The 23,172-nt window shown below is 47.5% G+C and overlaps 1 protein-coding gene across 5 annotated transcripts in view; it reads left to right on the top strand.

Annotated features, from left to right (window-relative positions):
* Window positions 1-23,172, top strand: part of LOC135909324 (lachesin-like) — a 441,203-nt gene that overhangs the window by 7,481 nt on the left and 410,550 nt on the right. The gene's annotated exons all lie outside the window — the stretch shown is intronic.

Genomic DNA, 23,172 nt, shown 5'->3' with positions numbered 1-23,172 from the left:
CGTAAAAAAAGGAGGCCAGCGTATCAACAACGCAAACCAACTCAAGGCGTGGGATGTGGCGCGAAGAGGTGATTAATAAAGCGAAAAAAAAAACTTAAGTAACCCAGGGAACATGCCGACAACATCCTGTTTATACGCATGTGGGATCTAGAACCAAGCTCTCAAAAATTCTGTGGCCCTCTCTTCTTCGACAGAGTGTTGGCGGTAAATTTTGCTCGAGACAAGCTAACCGAATAGAAGCGGACAAAAAGAAAAGCAGCTGAGCTGGAGAGCAGTATCAACAGAACAAGGCGAAACAAGGGCGGAGTGCTTACCCTGTTACCCGTAACTTGCTCGCGCTACAGCCGGCTGCTCATACACTATACATATCACGCTCTTCACTCAAAAGCGAGGCGCCCGCTCAGTTTTCTCATGGGATCAACAACCGTCAAAGAGCGGAGGATACCGGGTTTTTGAAAAACGATCTCGGGCAAATGCCCACATATATTACGAGCGGCGCGTGTGCACGTCAGCCGAGACCTTGCTCGCCACCCCCCTCCTTCTCTCCTTCCAACGGGAGAGAGAGAGACGACGGAGACACAATCGCCGCGCAAGTCGCAAAAAGAACAGCAGCGGCAGCTAAAGGGGCGAGAATTCCGCGCTTAAAAGAAGTTGAACACGGAGGACATTGCTTCATTCCTTGATTGTAAAAAACGACTGACGCCCGTTTTCTTCTTTATTTCTCTCTCTCTCTCTCGCTGCCTCTTAGTCGCGTCTTCGCATCGCATACGGCGGCGGGCGAACAGCGTCTTCGAGCTGGGGTCGGTCCATTATTACAACACTTTGGAGCCACGCAGGTCGCGTCTGAGGATGTGCCCCGAGGGGCGTGGTGAGATTTATGCCGTCTTGTTTTCGGCGTCTCGGCTCGAGGGGAGCAAAAGAAAAAGTTCAGGCCAGGGAAGGGTAAGACACGTGATCTGTTATCCAGTACCATAAAATTTCAGTTTGTGATGAGCCTGCCTTTAGATATATAGGTTACGCTCGGCATTGCGAGAGAGTCGAGAACGACGCCGTGGCGTAGCGCGCCATTCGCTGCGTGCTGCAAGTAACATGGCTCCTCGTGCACCGCGGTCTCATGAATACAAAGAGGCAGCCCGCTTTCTTTGTGTCTGCCCACGGGACCCTGCGAGGAGGCAAGGAATCTGAATTGAATTCTGGAGTCTTGCGTGGCAAAACCACGATTTGGTTATGAGGCAGGCCATAATGGGAGTCTCCGGATTAATTTTGGCTACTAGGGGATCTTTAACGTGCCCCCAATGCACAGGACACGGGCACTGGTGCATTTCGCCCCCATCGAAATGCGGCCGCCGCGGCCGGGATTTGATTTCGCGACCTCATGCATAGCAGCGCAACACCGTAGCCGCTAAGCCACCGCGGCGGTTGGGCAAGGTATCTGTGTGCGTACATTATCAATTGCGGCAATCTAAGAGATAGGCGTGAACAGTGCTGTACGTAATCTTCCCACTGCGTACGATTTACTGTCTTCATATGGCTTTTATTTACTTTTCGTGTATTCTATCCCTTTCTACCAATGGCGGCCAGGCAAACCTGGCACATCTCAGGTCAATTTCTCTGCTTTTCCTTCATTTTTAAAATGTCATTTATGCAATATAAGGGCATTAATAGTTACTGCCGTTATCCATACAGTGTCTAGTTACTAGTGTATATAAATCTTTGCCACTTTATAGGTGCCTAAGTTTGACGTGTGATTTGCTGTCACCGTATATGTAGTCTATGTACGTCCACGTGAAACGTAAAAAAAAAGTCACCCAAATCTCCCTATAAGGGGCTGTAGCGCCTGAACTCATATGTCGCACATAACGTATTTTGTAGCGAGACTAAATTTATGGCATCGGGAGCCACGCGAGAAAGTTAGCTTGCGTAACTGCACCGAACAAAGGCATCTCTGGACCAAATTTAGGGATCTACACATGTCTAGAGACACACTATCTAGGCGCGACCTCTCCTCTCTCTTCATTAAAATTTACTCTTCCTCCTCCTACGCAGGTGAACCGTGAATCAAGCGGCATGATAATTGTTCATAAGTACGCTATTTTCATAGCTTCTGCAGCAATTTACACTAAATATGATTCGGGCTATAACATAAACAGAAAGGACATCGCTTTCGAAGAGTGATTCAGTCCTCCAATGTCCCTTAGAACACTATTGTGCTCCGGCGAAAAGAAGAACACGAAGATGAACAGGAAAGAAATAAAGAAAAGAAGAAATGAAGAGGGAGAATGAGATAGAGAGAGACAGATAGAGACAGAGAGAGCACTCATAGAGTGTTCGAAATAGCTGCCTCTCACACTTTCTGCATTGAAATGCGGCTGTCCCGCTTCCGGGTAAAATCAGCAAAATGCCTTTGTGAATTTCGCAGTCCCCACGCCCTTGGGTGTTGCGTGCAGGTCCTTGGCAGACAAGCGCAGAGCTATGCTGGCTCAGTAGCATTCACGCGGACTGTTTACAAATCGCAATAATCGAAGCGTGGACAGTCTTCGTCCCGGCGACACCATTTCACGCGCCAACTGTTAGGGGACGGGGTTGCCGCGCGAGCGAGATTGCCGCGTCGCGTGCCTCCTCGAGACGCGTTCCTCACCCGGGGTCCCCCGTTGCCCGACGGAAATCTGGCCGCAACGGCTTGCGCAGGATTTGGCGGGACCGCGGTCGGGTCGAAAGCACGGCGCTGTCGCAGGGTGCGGCCATTCCTGCGCTACTCAGCCGAGTCGCCGCTTTCAAGCCCGTATGCACTTTCTGGTTGGTGGATAGCCGCTCGTGGGCTGGTGGTCGTTCAGATGAGTCGTTCAGCTGTGACTGGCTTTTCATACGGAGTTATTTTATACGGTGGAAGTCAGATTTGACGTGTCTGTGCAAACACGGAAAAAGCCTCTTTCTTCCTCTCCCCCTACCACACCCCCTTATTTTCTCACTCTCGATAGTTCCGACATTGCAGCGTAATGTTTTCCTTGAAACAGAGGGCGTGGATAAATTGTAATCCCTTGGTGGGTGTGTGTGTGTGTGGTTGGAAGGCGTAAAGCCCGAAACATTTTTGAGTCGGGTTTTCTGTGTTCCGTGCTGTGTTGCGCAGACCTCGCGCACCTGTACGCTCGCGCATGCACAAAACGCGTAAGTGCCTTGCACGCACTCACGCACGCACGCGCGCGCGTGACGGAACACATCTACTTTCGTGGCGTGCGTCGGCGCGTGTATCCTGTTCGCGCACGGCCGTCGCTGCCACGCAACGTCGCATTTGTCTTCGTCTATACGGGCGCGCGTCCTATCGGCGATTCGTATACGGGCCTCGCATTTATGGATCTCCTCGTTTCCCGGGTGCGAAACGAAGAAGCACGTCGGAGGAAAAAGGCAGCGCCTCCCCATCCATCAGCGTGTCCTTCCAACCGCCGGCGTCGGTTTTCCAGAAGTAATTTCACCGTCGTTTTACCTGCCGTGATACTTTGCTACTCCTGCCCATTTTTGTTTTCGTATATAATGTGCCTTCGCCAATAATATTAGTTGGTTTTTCTCATTCGTTTATTGTTCTTTTTTTTCGTATTTTGCCTGAGTTCAGTGAATGCTCGGGGTAGAAATGTTGCTCTGTTATGACTTCTGGATTAGGATTTCTCCGCACTTTTAAAAAAGTACGTTATGCGGTTGCTGAATTGAGAACGTATCTTACAGAGGGCGCTTCTGTGAGAAAGTTGTTTTAAGAAAACGTGTCTGAAAAGTATTGAAGGCCAGAAAACAAAAAGCAAAACAAGTCCACTTTTGATGATGCAGAACATTTGTATGTCATTAAAATTCTAGTTGCTGTAGGCATCGTTCTAGGCATGTTGCATTCTCTGTCAACGTCGTCGCCTACAAGCAACGCGAAGGACCTAAAATGCTAAGTGAAAACAACCAAGGAGCTGTATGTACTGATCCTAACAAAGTCCTGAAACCCGTTTCTCTTTAGATTACGATTTAATGTTCTCTTAGTCTACTCTTATCTTTTTTCTTTGAGTACGCGGCATGGCTGCAATGCTTCTGGGATTGCCTTGGAAACACGTCTTGCTTCGGTCACGATGTGCTTGGCAATAAAGAGACCCGTCTACTTGAGCGACGCTGCTGCATCGATAGCAAAGGCTTCGTATTACGTATTAAGTGTCGTTGCTTCAGTCTACCAACATTACGTCATTGCTCCCTGCTTCCTTGTTTTGCGGTTAGAGGCGATGGAGGTACCCGGGCGCCACGTGCACTGCTCGCAATGCTAGGACATTCGTGCATTGTATCTTGTTTTCTGTTGAACGGGAACCGTCTAATGACGGATTTAATCATCCGCGACGTAACAGAAGCGATCCTCAAGAGGTATACAAGTGGTGGGAATTTCCGAAGCAACGAAACTCAGGGGACATCACTTTTTAGTACATTGTTTTCATTTTGTTATGTTTCAGCTGATCGACGAGGAAAACAGTGAACGGAGAACTGACGGAAAAATAAGGAAAAAAAGAAGATGGCGTTCACTCGACAAAAACATGGCTAAAGACCGCAGGGACGACAGGATGTCGTGACGCCGCATCTACCTCTCTACCTCTGTAATTCTTCTACTGGTCTGCGCAATTTGCGCATTCGTGGGGCGCTGCGTTCTGCGCGCGTGTTCAAAAAGCGGTGCTTCTCCAAAGCAGCAGCTCGACCCATTCGTGCCCGTTGCGTTACATGCGGGAGCCAGACGGTCGGCCCCAAATGGGAGCCTGCGACAGCCATGATTATCTCTCGAACGTCACGCGAACTAACTTTTTTACCCGGATAAGAGGTGGGAGCAGAAAGCGAGGGACAGCGCAGCTCTGGTTCGAATGACAGCCACACGAGACTGATAAAGAGCTTACGCGATGCTTTCGGCGGCGCAACTCCCGCCGCTTATATATGCTGATCAGTTCTTTGTGCGTGAGAGCATCCGTTCGCACGCCATGGCTTTTGTGGCCGCTCGTAAGCCGCTTAGCGGATGTTGCATCCAAACAAGATGCAGCCGTCTCCCTGTCGTGGTGTCAGCAGGCGATGCTGCTTGCCGTAGACAGATGAATTAGCTGTGAGAAGCGTGGTTGTTTTTAACGCGCTGCGAACGTACCGCGGTCGCGCGTCCTGGTCCTGCCAAAGCATTCGCCATTGTCGCTCGACGTTCAAGCGAGACAATAAGCGCTGCCTTAGTGTTGACTTAGTGCGATATAATGAACGTGCTAATGTCACGAAGGCGTCTTGCGTTTGCTTCAAGTGCATCCGCTAGATAAGGCGATCAGGTTGTAATCTTTATGTGTGCTTTATTCGACGTGCTTTCTAAGTAATTATGGCCTTCCTTAAGAACTCCCCTTAGCTGCTTTACAGCAACCAAGCCTTGGAACCCTGTGTTGTATATGAATACAGGTCGCTTAATGAGCGTGAATTGGCGGTATTAAAAGAAGTACTGGGTGGTTCTATTAACTTTGTCAAGTGCGAGACGTTATCACCCCTAACACGGGAAGTATCTGGGGCGCGCACATTGTCAGCAGTGCGCACAGCACAAGGGAGCTTACCACACTTCTCGCACCTGCTATGGTGGCAAAGTGGCTTTGGCGTTGCGCTACTACTAATACCAAGGGTGCGGGATGAAATCCGTGCCACGGCGGCCACGTTTCGGTGGGGACGAAATGCGAAAGTGGCCGTGTACCGTGCATTGGGCGCACATTAAAGAACCCCAGGGGGTCAAAATTGATCCGGAGCTCCCTCCTATGGCATGCTTCATAATCATATTGTGATGGAGGCGCGATGTAGGCGAATGATATATATTAACAAAATATTTACAAAGAAAGATAGGGCGAGAGAAGATGTCTGATCCGGCCCACGTGCAAGCGACCTCATCGTCGTCTCTATCACTCTGCCAAACCTCGCGTTCATCCATGTATCAATCGATCCGTAACAATATCGTTGTTTCGGCACGCGAAACCCAAGAATGCTTTTTACAATTTCACGCAGACACCCAACATGTGGCTGAAGGGCGACAGTGTGCGGGTGTGCTGGTTTACGAGTTATTGCGGAAAAGTTTAGTGAAACAGATGGATAGATTATAGGCCCAAAGTAAGTTCTGCTAAGAAAGGCGGAGAGAGGGAGAAACGAAAATGCAGGGAGGTTAACCAGGTTGCACCTGGTTTGCTACCCTTCACTGACGGAAGGGGAAGTAGGCGGAGAGGAAAAGGAGATGTTGGAGGAAAGGAATAACAAGTTATGCGTGCGCGCACAAGCAACAGTGTTCACTATGCAATCAGAGGCGGTCGCACCGGCTAACTCTTGCTTCTTTAGCGGAAAAATTAACAAAAGCAGGTTGAAACCTTTTCCTACACTAGCTTATTCCAAAGTGAGCCATGCAACATTTATCCATTTCGACTTCACAACGTATCGATATCGGTCACGGCGCATGCCAGTCGCCTTCCCATAATAGAAAGAATTCGTCAAGTTAGCAGTATACGGACTCCTGTTACTTTAACCCTTTTTGGCATATGACATCCATCACGCACAAACTTGCAAAGAACTATACGCGCAGCTTGCCTTTGACACTGTTGTCTCGTCTAAAACGGATTGTCTAGCTTGTATACAGAGCGATGATATACTCACCAAGCACTGAGGTCGTTATAAACGTTTATATTACTGTGGATCGACCTCAACATATTCGCCCTCCTCCTCCTCCTCCTCCTCCTCCTCCTCCTCCTCCTCCTCCTCCTCCTCCTCCTCCTCCTCATTATTATTATTATTATTATTATTATTATTATTATTATTATTATTATTATTATTATTATTATTATTATTATTATTATTATTATTATATTCGCTCTCCTCTTATTCCCATCTTAATGGCATGATTATTTCCCTCTCTTTCATTTGTCACCCTTTGTTCAAGGCTACGACAGCGGGCGAGTGCTTCATGCTTCGTGCCTTCTTATCGCCTCTCCATTCCTAATGGACCTTGCACGCTCAGAATATTGGAAGGCAGGCGCAAGGCAGAGAATAGCTCACCCTGTAGTTGTTGAGGTTGTCGACGACGCAAGACAAGGTCACCTTTCGTCCAACAGGCACCGTTATGTTCTGTATGGGCTCTGCGAATAGCGGCTCGGCGTGGGGCGTTGCGGCGATTTCTGCTCTGGTCACCATCTCGGCAGCACCTGCGTTGCACGAACGACGGATCATAGCGAGGAACGGACGCAACGGGAAGAATAGCAGTGAAGGGAGACATATAGAAAGGCTGCTGCTGTACCATTTTTAATGCGATATTGCTACAGGCGGACCTCACCCACTTTGCGGGTAGTATCGGTCTCTGACGAAAAAGAATGTGGGCCACCTCGAAGGCAGTGCGGTCTAACACAGCGTCTCAAAGCGCTAGCTGTCACCATGGAAGAATGCGAGAAAATGGCACGTGATGCATGCGCCAGACGTTTCAAAGAGCAAATGTGGCACGACTGAAGCACGCGTGCGATCGCGTCGGTTAGGGCACTGGGCTTCTAGCTGTGCTGGAAAACAGACGTTCGAGCCCACCGTCGGTCGCGCATTCCTGCATAGGGAATTTAGGCAGGCTTCACCAACTTTGGAGGCATGCAACAGAAGAATCGAGATGTGTTGTGCGCACGCGGTCTCGTTACAGTGTGCTCGAAATCGCAAACGAGATACGAGGTACAGAAACGTCACTTAGACAAATGTGAGTGGCCAAGGTTGCCCGTGACAAACGTGCGCACTTCTTGTCGACACTTCACGCAGATTTAAAAAAAAGATGTATTTGAGGCAAGAACAAATTAACGAGGACAAGTGGCTTTCCGCTATCAAGAGCCCCGATGCCGGGGCGCAACTATGGGCTGTCCAGAGGGCCCACGATGCGGTGGTCGGGCAAGGCCTGACTGTCCCAACGTGGGAGCGACCCGCAGCGCGCTGAGTCGCGTACCTCAGGACCTTATTAAAGTTTTTCATCCATCCATCCATCAGCAAAATAGCTGCATTTGTGCTGGAGGAAACGTTGAAGAATACCGTCGCAAGCCATTGATACTCCTGTAAACATGTGGCAGCGTTCTTCGGCACCTTCACAGTTCTCTTGGCTGGAGGGATGTCGCGGCCGCCCGTGCAGCGACACCTCGAATTTATTCATTGCAGCTTGATTCTTTCAAAATAACAGTGCAGCTGTATTAAGTAGGTTCAAAGTTTCTAAAGGATGTCAGTACTATCGTCCAAACAAACTCAAGCAGTGTCTTTTTTAATGCTTGAAGGTTTTACGTCCAATGCATGGGAAGTCGGCCCTGTTTGAGTACCGAAGTACATAAGGACTCAAACAGGGCCGACTTCGCTTGAATTGCATTACAAAAAGTACTAATTACATTACAGAATGTTACTCACAGCACTAATGAGCACGCTGCCATTGTCTTCAAACCGCGGTTCAGCAAGAAACGGTTCTTTCATTTTATAATTTTTTATAGCTTTTCAGTTTACTTATACTGTTCAGAAAGGGGTTTTGGCACGTACCCCATAATCTAATTTTTATTTGTTTACTTACATTGTATTATTTGAATAACCTGATTGGTCGACTTGTGTTTAATGGCAGAAAGCGCAGAATATGCCATTTTGTTGCTGTTCTTTATCTTGATTATTTAGGCACGTTTACGAAATGTGCTTTATAGCTGAAACGCTTTCATATAACTGAAGTTATCGTCCCTTGATTATTGAACAAATTATTGTTCGTGGAAAAGCTGGCGACACAATAGCTGGCAGCATTTTTAATTTCCATCCAATGAAATCCCTCACGCAATCTTACAGGAGCTGAAAGGGTGTGGTATGAGCTAAATCGGTGCCGTGACGCTTGAATATGCAAACAGAACCCCACACGAGAAGAAAAAGAAGATAGGAAAACAAACAAATGTAGTGTTTGGGCCTCCTCATTCATTCGCGAAGTCATTAAAAGCGTCGACAGAACGTAAATGCCAAATTTAACAACACTATACTTCTTAGTTTTGAGTTCTTTAACTGTTAAAATGTTAAGGTCGAAGAAAATGCTGCTTGTTTAACTCAATACCATATGTGCGTGAGTTGGTGCATTTTAGTAATCATGGTAAGGAAGGAAGGAAATCAACTTTAGTCAAGGTCCTGCAGGCCACGAGAGCTTTGTACTCTTATGGATTGGGCGTCTCCCACGACGGAACCGGGAGGTTGAGTTTCCTGGCGGCGTCGTGGACCTGCTGGACGGCCCAGAGTTGGAAAGCGAGTTATTCGCTCCGGATTGCTTGACGTGACGCCATCTCACTGTAGTACAAGCATTTCATGTAACAGGAAATAAAGTACACGTAACAACAATTTGCACGTGCCCTCCGTTCCGCAATTCCTTATGAAATTGGAAGACACACCAACGGAAACAAATTGACATATGCTAAACTTGAGGCTTTCTTGAAGATAATTTACTCTCAACTGCTGAACGCTACCATTGCCTTAGGGAATTTCGAAAGCAGTTGTTGTTTGTGATGTTTTATTCTGCGAATGTTGCACCTCAAACGACGCATACGTAAAGAAACACAGTGCGGTGTAAGTGTGCCAAATTGTTCACACAGACTGTGTCAGACTCTGCGCCAAGTCCGTGGGGGTAAGGTATATTCAGCAAGTGGCATTAGCCCAGTTGCTGTCGTGCCTCTGTGGCCGCCTGTCGGTGAGCAGTGATTGCAAGCCTACACTGTGAAAAGTTGCACGCACTGTCCTCTGAAAACGCAACGTTGCGTGCGGATCCCTGTCTAACGCCGACACCTGCGTATATCTGAACGTATACGCGCTTGGTGCGAGCGCATATTAAGCGTTATCTAATCGTTGACCTCTTCTTTAAGCAACGTCTTCCTCGGGCAAAATAACATTTAATTATTTAATCTTTAGCGTTTGCGGCGACAGTGCGTCACTAAATTATATCGATTGACTTAAATGATAGCATAAGCACTGAAGCACGCAGATTGCGATTTCTCCTCGGTTTATCTGGGCAAGCTAGTAACATTGTCTAACATCTTTAATGGCCTACCTGGTGGTCGTTCACGTTTTCGTGCCACCAGCGAGAAGGGCCGTTGAATTGGATTGGATTCTGAGGTTTTACGTGTCAGAACCACGATTTCGTTACGAGAAAGGCAATACATATAAGAAGCTTTCAAGGCAACTTTCTTAAGTGATTCTCAGAAAACGCTTCGCGATTTCTTTTTGTTCTGTTTCTTCACTCGTTAACATGCAGTTCATCTTTCTCACAGTACTTACTTCATAATTATTTATTACAAAATAAAAAAAATGAAAAACTGAAAGGTCGCTTACTTTCCATCCCCTCTAGAACTTTATTTTTGTAATTTACATTAACATTTTACATCTTCATCCATTCGATTCTTGACCAATACTTCTTGCGGGTGCGAGCCGTATGCAACAGCGACCACAACGACAACAATGACGACGACGATGTCAACGACGACAACAACGACAACAACGGATACAGCCCTACAGATAAAACATGTAAATGCTGCCGTATGCTTCCGTTGTACATTTGCTTCATGTTGCAGTAATATTGTATTGAAAACTAGATTCTGAGAAATTTTGTCGCTTCGTTTTCGTTACTGCCAAAATGGCGAAACTGCTATGTTTGCGTTGTATTTTTCTTGAGCACTTGAAATAATAGCATAGGACAGAGAGCACTTCTCTAATAGAGAGATGTGGTGCCACGTTTTCCCGTGACTGTGGACATTTAGAAGTGCGGTGCTGCGGGTTCCATGTAACACACGCTTGATCCGGACCAGTTGCCGTGTACCATACTGTCAAGCTAAACTCGCCTGTCGCAACACATCCATTATCATGGATCATCACTGCCACCACCTTTCAGCACGCGATTCGGAGCTCCCATTGCCCAAGCCTCTTGCACAAGCGACCCAATGCGATTGACAATGGGAATGGCGCATCGGCGAATTCTGTCACATGCTTCAGTTGCACGTGCCTACAAAATGCATTGTCGTCGCTTGAGTAGAGCAGCTTTCGTTTCGAAGACAATTTACGTGATACAAAACATGGTATCGAAGGGACGTACATAAAAGCAAGCCCCTAAATGGACTCGCGCGAATAGAGTCAAGGTAATGTAGTCACTTAGAGGAGGACTATGGAAGAAGGAAGCACAGTGTCTTCCCCCGAGAGGCGCTGCGCCGCAATGTCTCTAATGTCTAGCCCACGCAAAAGTAAAGCAGGAAGACAGAATAAGAAAAGTAGGGCTAAAGACAGGGAAGTTAACCAGACCAACTTCCTTTAGGTTATTCTTTATTAAGCAGCAATAACTTTTCTTTGTATGTGTTTTCACATACAGGTTAGTGATCTTTTGTGGCCGAGCCACGAAGGCCCTGCTGTTATACTTACGCCATTCATGTCTTATTGACGTTATTCAATCTTTTGTTAGACATCTGGGCTTGAGTCATTTATTTATTCCTATAATTTACTTTCTGCTTTTGTCTTCTTCAGCTGTTGTAATTGTTTCCTTTCTATGTCATGTCTAACACCTCATCTGAAGTAGAAAGGCCTGCATATAGCAGGTCTGGCGTCTACAGTTCCTATTAAACGCTTTCTCTCTATCTCCCTTTTAAGAGGAAGGTCATAACGGGTCTGAAACGCGGAAGGAAAAACAAAAAAAAAATGCTGCCAACAACCATTACTACCGCCAAACTACGTGGTATGTCGATTGCCCAAGGCACTGTCTGCCCCATATCGCTACGACCACCAGGAAACCGAAACAAACAAAGCACCTCACGTTCGACTCGGGGCACTTGAAGCTGAAAGATGCACTTGAGTCGCTGTTGTGCCCGCACAAAAGGTTGCTGGTAAGGCACTGGGGACGTCGCAACGATAAGCCTGTCGCACAAGCCTTTAGTTAGAAGCTGACCTCTCCAACATCGCTGGACGTGACTCGCTGCGGGCAGTTAACGGCATCGCTGACCAGTCGATCAGAAACGGAGCTAATGGGAACCGCTCTTCGAAGGCGCTCCGCAGGGTACGCGTTCCACACCGATAGTTTTCGTACATGTCAGTGTTGTCGCATCGCAGTCGCAAGATTTGTGTGTCCCATAAAGGCTAGATATGTCAACGTAGATGTTGGTTTTTTGTAGTCTTTCTTTCTGTTCTTTTTCCAAAGCATACTTACGCTTACAAACGAACTTGAAGAAATATACTGAGATACTTTTTTTTTTCTCTTTCTTCGTCTTGTTAACAAAGTTTGCCAACGTATCTAATCTCATGTGTCTCCACATGTGCGCACCAGAAGTGCTTCTCGTGACAGTCCTGTCTTCGGTTGCTGGAGGAAACTAGAAAACAAAAGCAAAAAAGGCGCCCGGCCAGCTATAAAACGTAGCGAAGCCCAGCAGGTCACCGAGCCCAGCGAAGCAGCTTCTTTCGACCGTGCGACAACGTCGAGTATTTCTCGAGTAAACTCGGGGCAATTGAAGTCCTTTCATTTCGCGCTACCGAGCGATTTCTTCTGTGATAAAACAAGAAAGAAAAGAAAACTAGACGGTTATAAAAAGCATGCTTGTGAAGGCACGCGCGAAATAAGCACGAAGTGAATTAACATCACAAGCAAAAAATAAACAAAAAAGCTGCCAGCCCATGGCACTCCGTACAGATGGTTAACCAGCGAAGCTGAAACGTGTGGCCCCTGTGTTTATCACTGAGTAAATCCTGACGGTTCATTAAAGCCGTTCTCAATTATTGGTGACGTCTTTACGTTTCTTGATTAATTAATTATTTAATTAATGAGGACGACGTATGCGGGAGCAGGGGCACGAGCGCGTTCGCTCTGTAGCGCCGAGGGGCGCTAACGAGCCAGCTGTGGAAGAAGACGACGACGCTGGAGCCGATGCTGATGATAGTATTTTCCTACACGCGGACACCATAGTGGGGAAAATGGCCCTTAACAGCTTCGCTGTAAAAAACATGCAAACCTCAGCTTTCTGAAATTTAGCGTTGCGCGAAAGGGGCACAGACTGCGCGTAGCCCAATAAGCTCCACGAGTTCCCTTCCGTCGTTGTTTTCTTCTGGATTTATGCGAATACAGGTGGGCAAATGAACAAAAATAATCACTCAGCGATCACACTTTCTGTATTTCTTCTGGTAAGTCGATAATTGCAGTTTTTTCTCTTTCAGTACACAAAACTTACTGCCTCTGTATGGATGTCAGCGTGCTTATTTTCGGCCGAAATTTATTCGAAATGAGCCGCCAAAAGGCCCATCGCATCATTAATCAGAGGTATTTAATAGACAACCTTGTAACCGGGTTCGTTCAGTATAAATTATCGGGTCAACTTAAAAAGAAACAAAAGGAGATAAATATTAAGAGGGATGAAAATGACCGAGAACTGGACCTGGCGATTCTGCGGTGTGGAATACTAGATACGTGAACGATTGGGGCTGCGCATATATACGTGCGGTGAAATTTTAGCTCGAGTTTACGAGGTTACGGGAGGCTGCCCGCTTTCCTGTGGTTATTTACAATTCCGCCTGGTCGGCGTCTCTATACAAACAAAGCAGAAGACGAATCACCTCTCTCCGTAGCCGCAAGATTAGCAGTCGTCTGTGTCAACGGTTTGGTCAGTCGAAACGATTGTCGGCGTCTCCGCGTGTCTAGTTTTTTTATGTCATACATCGCCTACCTTTTCGGTGCTTGCCGTGGTTGCTTTGCGGCTATGGCGTTGCCCTGATGAGCACGAGTTCGTGGAATTGAATCCCGGCCATGGCGGCCGCCTTTCTATGGGGGCAAAATGTGAAAACACTCGTATACTTAAATTTAGGTGCACGTTAGAGAATCCCAGATGGTCCAAATTATTCCAGAGTTCCCCACTACGGTATGCCTCATAAACAAACCGTGGTTTCACCATGTAAAACTCCATAATATTGAAACGGGCGCTGACATAACGTTAAATAGGACCGTGTTTACTCTGTAGAAGATATGGCCGGTACAACCAGTATGGCCGAACGTTAGGTTAGCCCCACCACGTCGTCTATCGTCGTCTAAGAAGGAACAAAGACAGGACAAGTGCCTTGTCTTGTCTTTGTTCCTTCTTAGTGTGCTGTCCCTGTTGGCGCTTCATCTTTTTAAATGCAGGTCAGTGCCTAGGGAGGTAGACGAACAAAGTCGGCGCAACAGAGCTGGATCGGTACAAGGTCGGTAAGGACGGTAACATCATGGAAACCAAGTTTGACTACACCAGCCGAGCAGTCGATTATAGCTGAGTGGGCAGATAAAAATAAAGGTCAAGGATCACGACGGGAGGGCAATGGTCAAGTACATGGAACAATACAGATGTGTGGCGACCGGCGACGCTGACACGAGCGGCACACATTCCCAGCACAGCGGGAGTTCCCCCATCAGCGACTCGTTCGACGCGGGACTCGGCAGGAGTGAGCATTTTATTGAGTCACTTCCAGAGATCAGCGCTCATGACCGATATGTGTGCGAAGGTGTCGATCGGGGCAGTGACAGGTAGGGCATCAACTTCCACGGTGATTAGATTATGATCTGCCGGCAAGGTAAGGAGACGATTTGCAGGTCGAGAGTCCAATGCAGCGTCATCTCCGGGAACTGCATCCGCAAGTTTTCCGGGGACGAGCGTACAGAAGGGTGAGGCGATGAAAAACGACGGGGCAGGGGTGAGCGGGACCGACGGTCGGTGCGGCGAACGGCTCGAGCGTCTGACGGACGCAGAAGGGCCGCGGTCATGGTATGTCGCGTCATTTGGAGCATGGAATGGCTGGCGCTGGTTGTCATTGTGGTGGTAGGAGATTATGGAGCGTGAACATCAAGACTGACGATAAGGGCAGTAGCGAGAAATGGGCCTCATGCCGCTACAATGGAAGCGTATGGAGTTGTCGTCTGGTGTTCGCTATTGCGCCGGATCTCGACAGCGTCGAAACGTCGGTGGTGGCCGATGAAGAGGGGCAGGACTAACCGGAGGGCGTGTGGTGTAGCACACGGGTCGAATTCCTGCGTTGGCAAGTTCATCGCGGACAACTGCGTGGAAAAGGGAGATCATCACTTGCGAATGCTCAGAATGCTCACTTGCGAATGGCGGCGCAGCCGCTATCTTCTTTCGCACTATCCACTACGCTATCTGTAGTGGACGATTGAAGAGTCGAACGAGCGCCTTCGCAAGATGACGTAGCGACGGTGTTGGGAAGCCGCACGAACTGCCCGGCAATGCGACGGCTCTTTGATCCTTCGAAACGTCTGCACTCACGGATAATTTCGTCTACCGTCGAGCAGTCTTTAAAAACGAGCAAGTGAAACGCATAATCGGCAATGCCTTTCAGAATGTGCCTCACTTTGTCAGCCTCGGGCATACTGGCATCGACGCGGCGGCAAAGAGCTAGCACATCAAGGATGTACACAACGTACGACTCGGTAGCTGTCTGAGCCCGACAGGATAAGTGTTTCGCAGCGGCGCACTTGCGACCAGTGAGCTTGCCGAAGAGGTCACGAAGTTTTTGCTTGCATACGTCCCAGCTGCTCTACTCTTCATGTGTGTCATACAAGGTGCGTGCTGGTGCCTGGTGGTAGAAGAGAAGATTTCCGAGCATCACTGTGGGGTCTCATCGGTTGTGTGCAGCGACGCGTTCGTATATGCCAAGCCATTATTCGACGTCGACTTTGTCGGTGCCGTTACCAGAGAAGGTGCCGGGGTCGCGCGGATGGGTCGAGAAGACTGACGGTTGTGGTGTCGCCGATACTGACGGCCCGGACGCGCCGGGTGCTGACGCCGTGCTTAACCCAGCAGCCTGGTCGTCTTTCAGCATGGTAGGACGGCCGAGGACAAGCCCGCTGCGGAGTTCCGTCTTGTGCAATACCCAGCACCTCCACCAAAAATGAAACGGGCAGAGATATAAGGTTAAATGGAACCGTGTTTACTGGTGGTGGTGGTGGTGATGTTGAAGCAGGCGGGGTTAGCCTGGCATACATCGCCGGCAATTGTTCCGCCTGATCCTCCTTCGAGTTGAGATCAGTGGTGTGTCACCAGGTGCCGATGAGCCCCGTGTCTCGCAGGAAGGCTATCAGCAGTCGTTGCGCTCTCTTCCTCAATGCCGCGGGCCCTCCGGGGAAAACAACGTCTTCAAAGGTCCTGTGCGTGAGACCGCTTTTTTGTAGGTTGTCGACCATCACTTTTCGTTCTGTGTCAAACTGAGGGCATAGCCAAATGAAATGGTCGATGTCGCCAATGTCACCACAGAAAACACAGAGTGGGGAAGCGCGAAGCCCAGTCTTGAATAACCACGCTGGGGTGTACGCGGAATCGGTCCTGATGCGGTATAAAAGCGTCGCTTGTTCACGTGTAAATCCATGAGTCACACAGGATTCGTGTGGATTCTTGAACGTCTCTCTAAAGTGAAGGCGGATTGCACCCTTAGGGTTTCGAAAAGCTTTTGGAGCTTTCACTTTTGGGACACATGTCAGCGCTAGGCGTGCAAGAGCGTCAGCTTCCTCGTGCAAGTGCAAGTGCACCATCGAACACGAAGAAGACATCCAGAGCGCCACAACTAACTGGTTTGGAAACAGAATACGCATCCCGCTTCCCGCGTCTCACACCGATAAAGGAACCGTGTTTACTCTGCAGAAGATATGGCCGGTAGTTGTTGTAGCCTGCCACATGTGTGGCTCCTACCCACGATGGGGGATTGGCCAAGAAATGGCTGGATTATTCCAAATTATTATGGAGCATAAATTTCCTAATATCCATGGAATTAGCTTTTAATAGCGTAGAATTACCTGTTAAAATAAAACCAGGAAGGTCATATGGAATGAGTAATAATTAATTTAAGAGTAAATAAAGAAAGAAATAATTTAGCAGGGCATTCATTTAGATTCTGTAAAGAATGTTTAGACAGCGAAGCAAGCATCCCTGTGGCTGAATCCCAAAGTGGACGCCCCCAACAAAAGAATAGCAGGTTCTGTCAAGTCCAGGCCAATTCTTCGAAAAGGTATTTCCAACGATCTTTTCAAGATAGAAGAAAGTGCTGTATCGTCTCCTCCTCATTAAAAAATGAACAGAGGGGGGAGGGAACCAAACCCAGCCTGCGTAAGTAGAAATTCAGGGAGGGAATGCGGCAGCGTAATTTGGTGAGGGAGACCTCAAGCATCTTTGTGTAACAGGATATCGCCGGTACAACCAGTACGGCCGAACGTTAGGTTAGCGCCACTACGTCGTCTCTTTCGTCCTGTTGGTGATCGTCGTCTTTGTCCCTCTCGTGGCACCGTGACACTATTTTTTACCTGGCGATATGTTTTACCAGGATATGACAATGTAATTGTAGAAGTTACGAAAACAAAAAGTCAGTTTTGCAGCAGTATTTAAAAGACAAGGATACACCGGACGTCATAATTCTGCTGGAAACACACGGGATTGCAAAGCTAACAGGACACAGATCTTTTGGCTTTGCCGAAGGGGAGACCAGGGCATTAACCAAGCTGGTAAAAAGAAACATAACTTGCGTGCAACACAACACAGCCATAACGCACATTGACAATATTCTATTGGAACTCATCCCGCAAAAGAAGACAGGATGTAGCCTATTTATCCTCAATATTTATAGCAACCTCACGATACATAAACACAAATTCAAGGACCTATTCCAGATAACGCTCAGACTTGCTGGAGAAAATCCGGTAGTTATAGGAGGAGACGTTAATGCCCCACACACCACGAGAGGATATTTATATACCAGAGCAAAAGGAAGGGACTTATGGAACTACTCGCAAGCATTAGGCTTCACGCTCGTCACAGACACCGCTACTCCAACCAGAGTAGGCACGGCGCTAAACAGGGACACAACCCCAGACCTAACCTTTACCAAGGATACTGAAAAGGCGACGTGGCCCAACACACTGAAAGATTTGGGCAGCGACCACCGTATATCGGAGTAACACGTCAGGGAAGGTCCGATTAGACCCAAGGAACGACTGATCAAATTAGTAGACTGGGAGCTATTTCGTAGAACGCGAGAGACGACACAGCAACGATCAATCGCAGACATAGAACAATGGACTAAGGAGCTCAGCGATGACGTCAAAGCCCCCACAAAAATAGCACCACGTGAATCTAACTTGGAGAAATGCGACAGCAGACTTCTCCACATGTGGGAAGCTGAGCAGTCGCTTCAGAATAGACATAGTGGTGAGAAGCATACCGGAAAGCTAAGAAAGCGCATAGCGCTTCTAAAAAAAAAAAAAATAGAAGAACATGCTAAGCAATTGACCAAGCAACAATGGGACGAGATATGTAATTCAATGGACGGACAATTAAGCACCGGCAAAACCTGGCAAATGCTCAGGTTCGTGCTTGACCATGAGAATAACAAGAAAAACCACATTCAAGCCAGTAATAAGTTAATACACGCATATGAGGGCACAAAAGAGAAATTTCTCAATTAATTAGAGCAGAAATACTTAAAACAGACACCCCCTTACAGCTATCCCAGCTACAACGGGAATACAAACTCAAAATTAGACGAGGAACTCACGGAGGCAGAAATCCGCGCGGCCCTACAAAAGTTAAACGCCAAATCAGCCCGAGGCCCGGACGGTATAACCAACAAGACTCTCGGGAATCTTGATGATGAATCAATCGCCAAACTAACAGAATACATAAACGAGTGTTGGGTAAAGGGAGAAGTGCCAGCGCAATGGAAGAAAGCAACGATAACGCTTATTCCAAAACCTGGTAAGAAGCTTGAGATCGACAACCTCAGACCAATCTTTCTAATATCCTGCGTCGGAAAATTAATGGAACGTGTAATTTTAAACAGAGGAGATAACTTCTTAGAGTATCATAACATATACCCAGATGAAATGATAGGATTTCGCAAAAACCTTTCGATAAAAGATGCGATGCTTCAACTTAACCATAACATAACCGGCCATCTTGGGCCTTGATCTTAAAAAGGCTTCCGATAATGCCTGAGGCATGGCACATCATCAGAGTCAATGAAGCGAAATTCTCCAACACAGAGAAGAATGGCAGGCAAATACTCTGGTTCCCAGCGCATACGACTCAAGGCATTCCCGCAATGAACCTTAACGAGGTAGCACACCGCGAAGCTCGAGGTCTTACTCGCCGAGCTGAGCAAAGAAGGACTTCCATCGGTCAGGAGAACGTGGAGGAGGAGATCTGGAGAGAAAAAGATAGATTAACAAGATTTAGCGATATTACCACATTCTATCAAAATCGGAGGCGAGTATTACCACCACCTCAGACTAAACTGAACAGAGCTGAGTCCGCTACTTGGAGGCGATTACAAACAGAAACTTATACGAGTCCCGTGCAACTAAAAACTTTCTATCCCGATATATACGAGAGCAATATGTGCAAGCTATGCAAATCTGTTAGAGCCACCCTTCAACACATGTTGTGGGGATGTGAAATATACCAAGGTAAAAAGGCAGTCTGCCCTAAAAATCTTCGGGCATGGTGGTTGGCCGTGCTGCTCAGCTCAGAACTCCAAGACCAACTTTGGGCCGTCCAGCGAGCCATAGAGGCCGCACGGGAGCAGCAGCTCCCAGTGGCCATCTAGGCAGCTCCAGGCCCGGGCCTCCCAATCGCCGGATTCCAAATGAAGTTATCACATCACATTTGGTGATGAACAGTGCTATAAAGAGGAAAGTGGCTGGAGCCACGTGGGCTTCGTGGACTCTGGAACGGGCCAGAGTGCCTCCCTCTACCCCTGCGTATAACCACTACCGCTACCATTCTATTTGGACTACGTTGAGGCATTTCACTTTTTTGAAGCATGGCGGTGAGAACAGCTAAGCATCCTTTCCTAACTCCCCCCTTCCGTTTTTCACGGTGTAATTAGCCTGTAGCTTCGTCAACGCGCACAGTTTTTCCACGTTATTGCTTTTTGCTTCGTACACCAATAACTCGGTAACTATATCTGCTGTCCTCCGATGGTCGCCATTTCTAGCTAGGCGACAGCTGTATAGATTGCTTAGTCAGAAGAGTGTAAAGCTAATGTGCAAAGTGCGAGAAGTATAACCATCAAGATCGGCAGGAGGGAGTATAAGAGACAGTGTTGCTATCTGCCTGAGAAAATATGTTTAAAAAAACTGTTTTGATTAGTTCCTCAGAGAACCATACCAGAACAGTGGTTACTCTGGTAACACTTTTAAAATCTTAGTACTTGCCATCAACAAAGGCTATTAGATCCATTCAAACACGTTTTCTATAGTTTTCTCTTGTTTAAAACGTAATAGTCAGCTTTAACAAAAAGAACTGCGCATGAAAGAGCGAATTTGTTTCACGTGGCATCTTGTGTCTTCGCCTGCTGTGCCAAGAGAGAGGGAGATAAAGAAAATCTAATTCCAAAAGGTCAACCACGCACTGAAAATTGATGTCTTTGTCTCCTATTTCACAGCGTCAGCTACAGCGCCTTTTTTTGTGTGCTATAATTTAATTTAAAGAAGCAAAAGCGGCAGCCACGGCGCCAGATGTCCAGCTACTCTAAGCTCAAGGCGCCAGTGTGTTCCGTTCTTTAACGGCACGCCTGTATTCGACAGGTTCAGGTTAGATAAAAGGGGGTTGCCATTTTCCACGTTTTGGTGAATAATAAAGGGAGAAATGTGCATTAGCATCGTCTTCGTTACCTTTTCTTTTGCCTTCCATAGCTTAAATTGCTTGGTTATAGAATCGTCAAGAGGTGCTGGTGTTCTTACAGCTTTGGAGTATACTTCAATTTACATGATAGAGTTGCTGGGAGGTCGAATGAACGTTATCTAGCTTCTCTGCACAGCGAAGGTCAGTGACAAATCGAACCATTTCTGTCCAACGAGTTTTTCCAAAATGAGTGCTGACGCGGTCCGATAATTACGCCGGTCTTCACCTACCGCTTACCCCTAGCACGCTGTTCTGGCTGAATCGTAATCGCCCCGAAATTGCGTCACTCGAAGAGTAACCTGCGGTGGGAGCAAAGTTGTCTCGGACGCACTTCTGCTTGCCTGCCAAATGACTAGTTGAAAATGAATGTCCGTAGAATAATGGTACAGCGTGTGCCGAGGTCATGAACGAAGGATGGTATTTAAAGGCAGGTCAACGGCCAAATTAGCCTGCCGGCAAGATTGACGGGTCAGAGAGGTTCGGCAGTGCTGCCTGTCATGCCTTATCGCGGTTGCGCTCCCTTCGTCGGGCTCGTCAGGACGGTTAGATGGAAGCCTTCATTAGGGATTCAGAAGCAATGATGCGAGTGTGCGCTAATGGGGTTCCTTTCGGTTCCAGGAGCAGATGAGTTACGCTTGTGCAGCAGTGTCGATACGCAACGCGCTGTCGTTCGAGCCGATAAGTTCCCGAGTACACCTGAGTGGATGTCAGTAGCGAAGTGTGCGATAACCGAGGGACGGGTGCCGTGTTAGCGATTGCGCTACTCGTGCTGTGCTAAGCGAGCTTATTGACGAACACAAAGGAACGGGACACCGGTAGATGCGCGCTACGCTGTCCGAGTTTCTTCCGTCAGACAAATATAGCTTTTGACATACAGCCCGTCCGTCCGAAACTGCCAAGTGGCGTGGGAGGCATGGTTAACGTCGAACAATCAAACTTCGCGTTTACAGAGCGGTGTCCATAATTGGCTCGTGTCCTAGCTGGCTCCTCCGTGGCTGGCCAAAAGCTTTCGCACTGAATAGCCAGCTCTTCGCGTAATTTCTGCAGCGCGAATACCCGTGTCCGTCCTTCTTCAGCTAATCATTCGTTCTTTTTCTTTTCGCACTTCGCGCTACAAAATCAGGCCATGAACTTGGACCGATTCGCTCACATCTCTATTCTTATTGAATAAGCAGCGCCTGATCGCCGGCTGACACATCACCCTTTAGATTATAGAGTTTCATACAATCACTAGAGGGAACAGTGGCGCTAGTGTCTACGGACCTGCAAGCAGGGCAGTTCAGTCAGCATGGGAATGATGGGTAGTAGTACATGGATTGGCCTAAACATCGCCCTTCCGCCTTTAAATGGCTTTGTGACTTTGCAAGTTGATCATTTTCAAGAAAGTACTGCGTTATAAATAATTGGATAAGCATAATTAAAATTGTCCGACGGAAGGATTCGGACACAGGACCTCTAGCAAAGAAGCCTGATATTGAAACCACTACCCCAAAGGCGCACAGACAGGCAGAACCACAACACTTGGCAGTGATTATGCGTGTTTGCAGAGTATTGTTGCCTTCTGCATTAAAAAATAATATAAATCGATTTTAAGTTTACTCCAATTTATGCCACGATAACGCTTAATAAACGAGGTCACCAGAATGCCTGATGCTCCAAGCACGAAGATCAGACAACTCCGTGTACTACCCATAATTCCCATGGTGGTTGAACGATCGCAGCGCCAGAGTCCCCTATACTAATTGTAAGAAACTTTATGCTTAAGACAACAGGTCAGCGATCTTTCTGTCGTGATGTCACGTGAAAGCGCATAGAGACTTTAAAAAACCCAGGCTTTGAGGAAAGAAATATTGCGCTATGCGTTGCCCGCACTGAAATCTGTTTGCTTATACACCCTCGCTGCGTGACATCACGTTGTAAGACAGTCTTAACTTTTGTATGTTATAACAGCTCTGGAGTGCTGGCTGATAATGGAGCTTTCATACTACGCACGAAGATCTTTGAGAATGTTACTTCTGATCCTCCGAACGTTACACACACACGCATACTAGGGGTTTTGCATTTGGAGTAGCGTACGGGGCCGTGACGGCCTCGTACGCCACTCCGGACGAGATATGAAATAGTTGCATCTTGCATTATTGGTAAGTTTTCAAGACTTCCTTGAAACTTTTCTTTAGTCCATGATATACAAACACAGTAGAGCGAGCATCCAATTCTCCAACTTCCAACCGTTATGCTGCTCCCTATCCCTTCGTATCTGGCGATCTCGTGGGATATGACAGTTTCTTCTGCTAATTCTTGAACACGTGGAAAGTGCGAAATGTAATTAACCGCAGAATATATTTACGTCTGCAATGCCACCTAACATTTCGTTTCTTGGTGTTGATAGGCAGGAAAGAAAACGAGCATTGGCATGCTCGTATATGGGTACAGTGCTTAGAACAATGGCTTGCGCTTGGCTCCTAGAAAGGTT

This window comes from Dermacentor albipictus, chromosome 1, assembly GCF_038994185.2.
Source record: "Dermacentor albipictus isolate Rhodes 1998 colony chromosome 1, USDA_Dalb.pri_finalv2, whole genome shotgun sequence".
NCBI lineage: Eukaryota > Metazoa > Arthropoda > Arachnida > Ixodida > Ixodidae > Dermacentor > Dermacentor albipictus.
The sequence above is the reverse complement of the archived record's forward strand: the minus strand, read 5'-3'. Positions and strand labels throughout refer to the sequence as shown.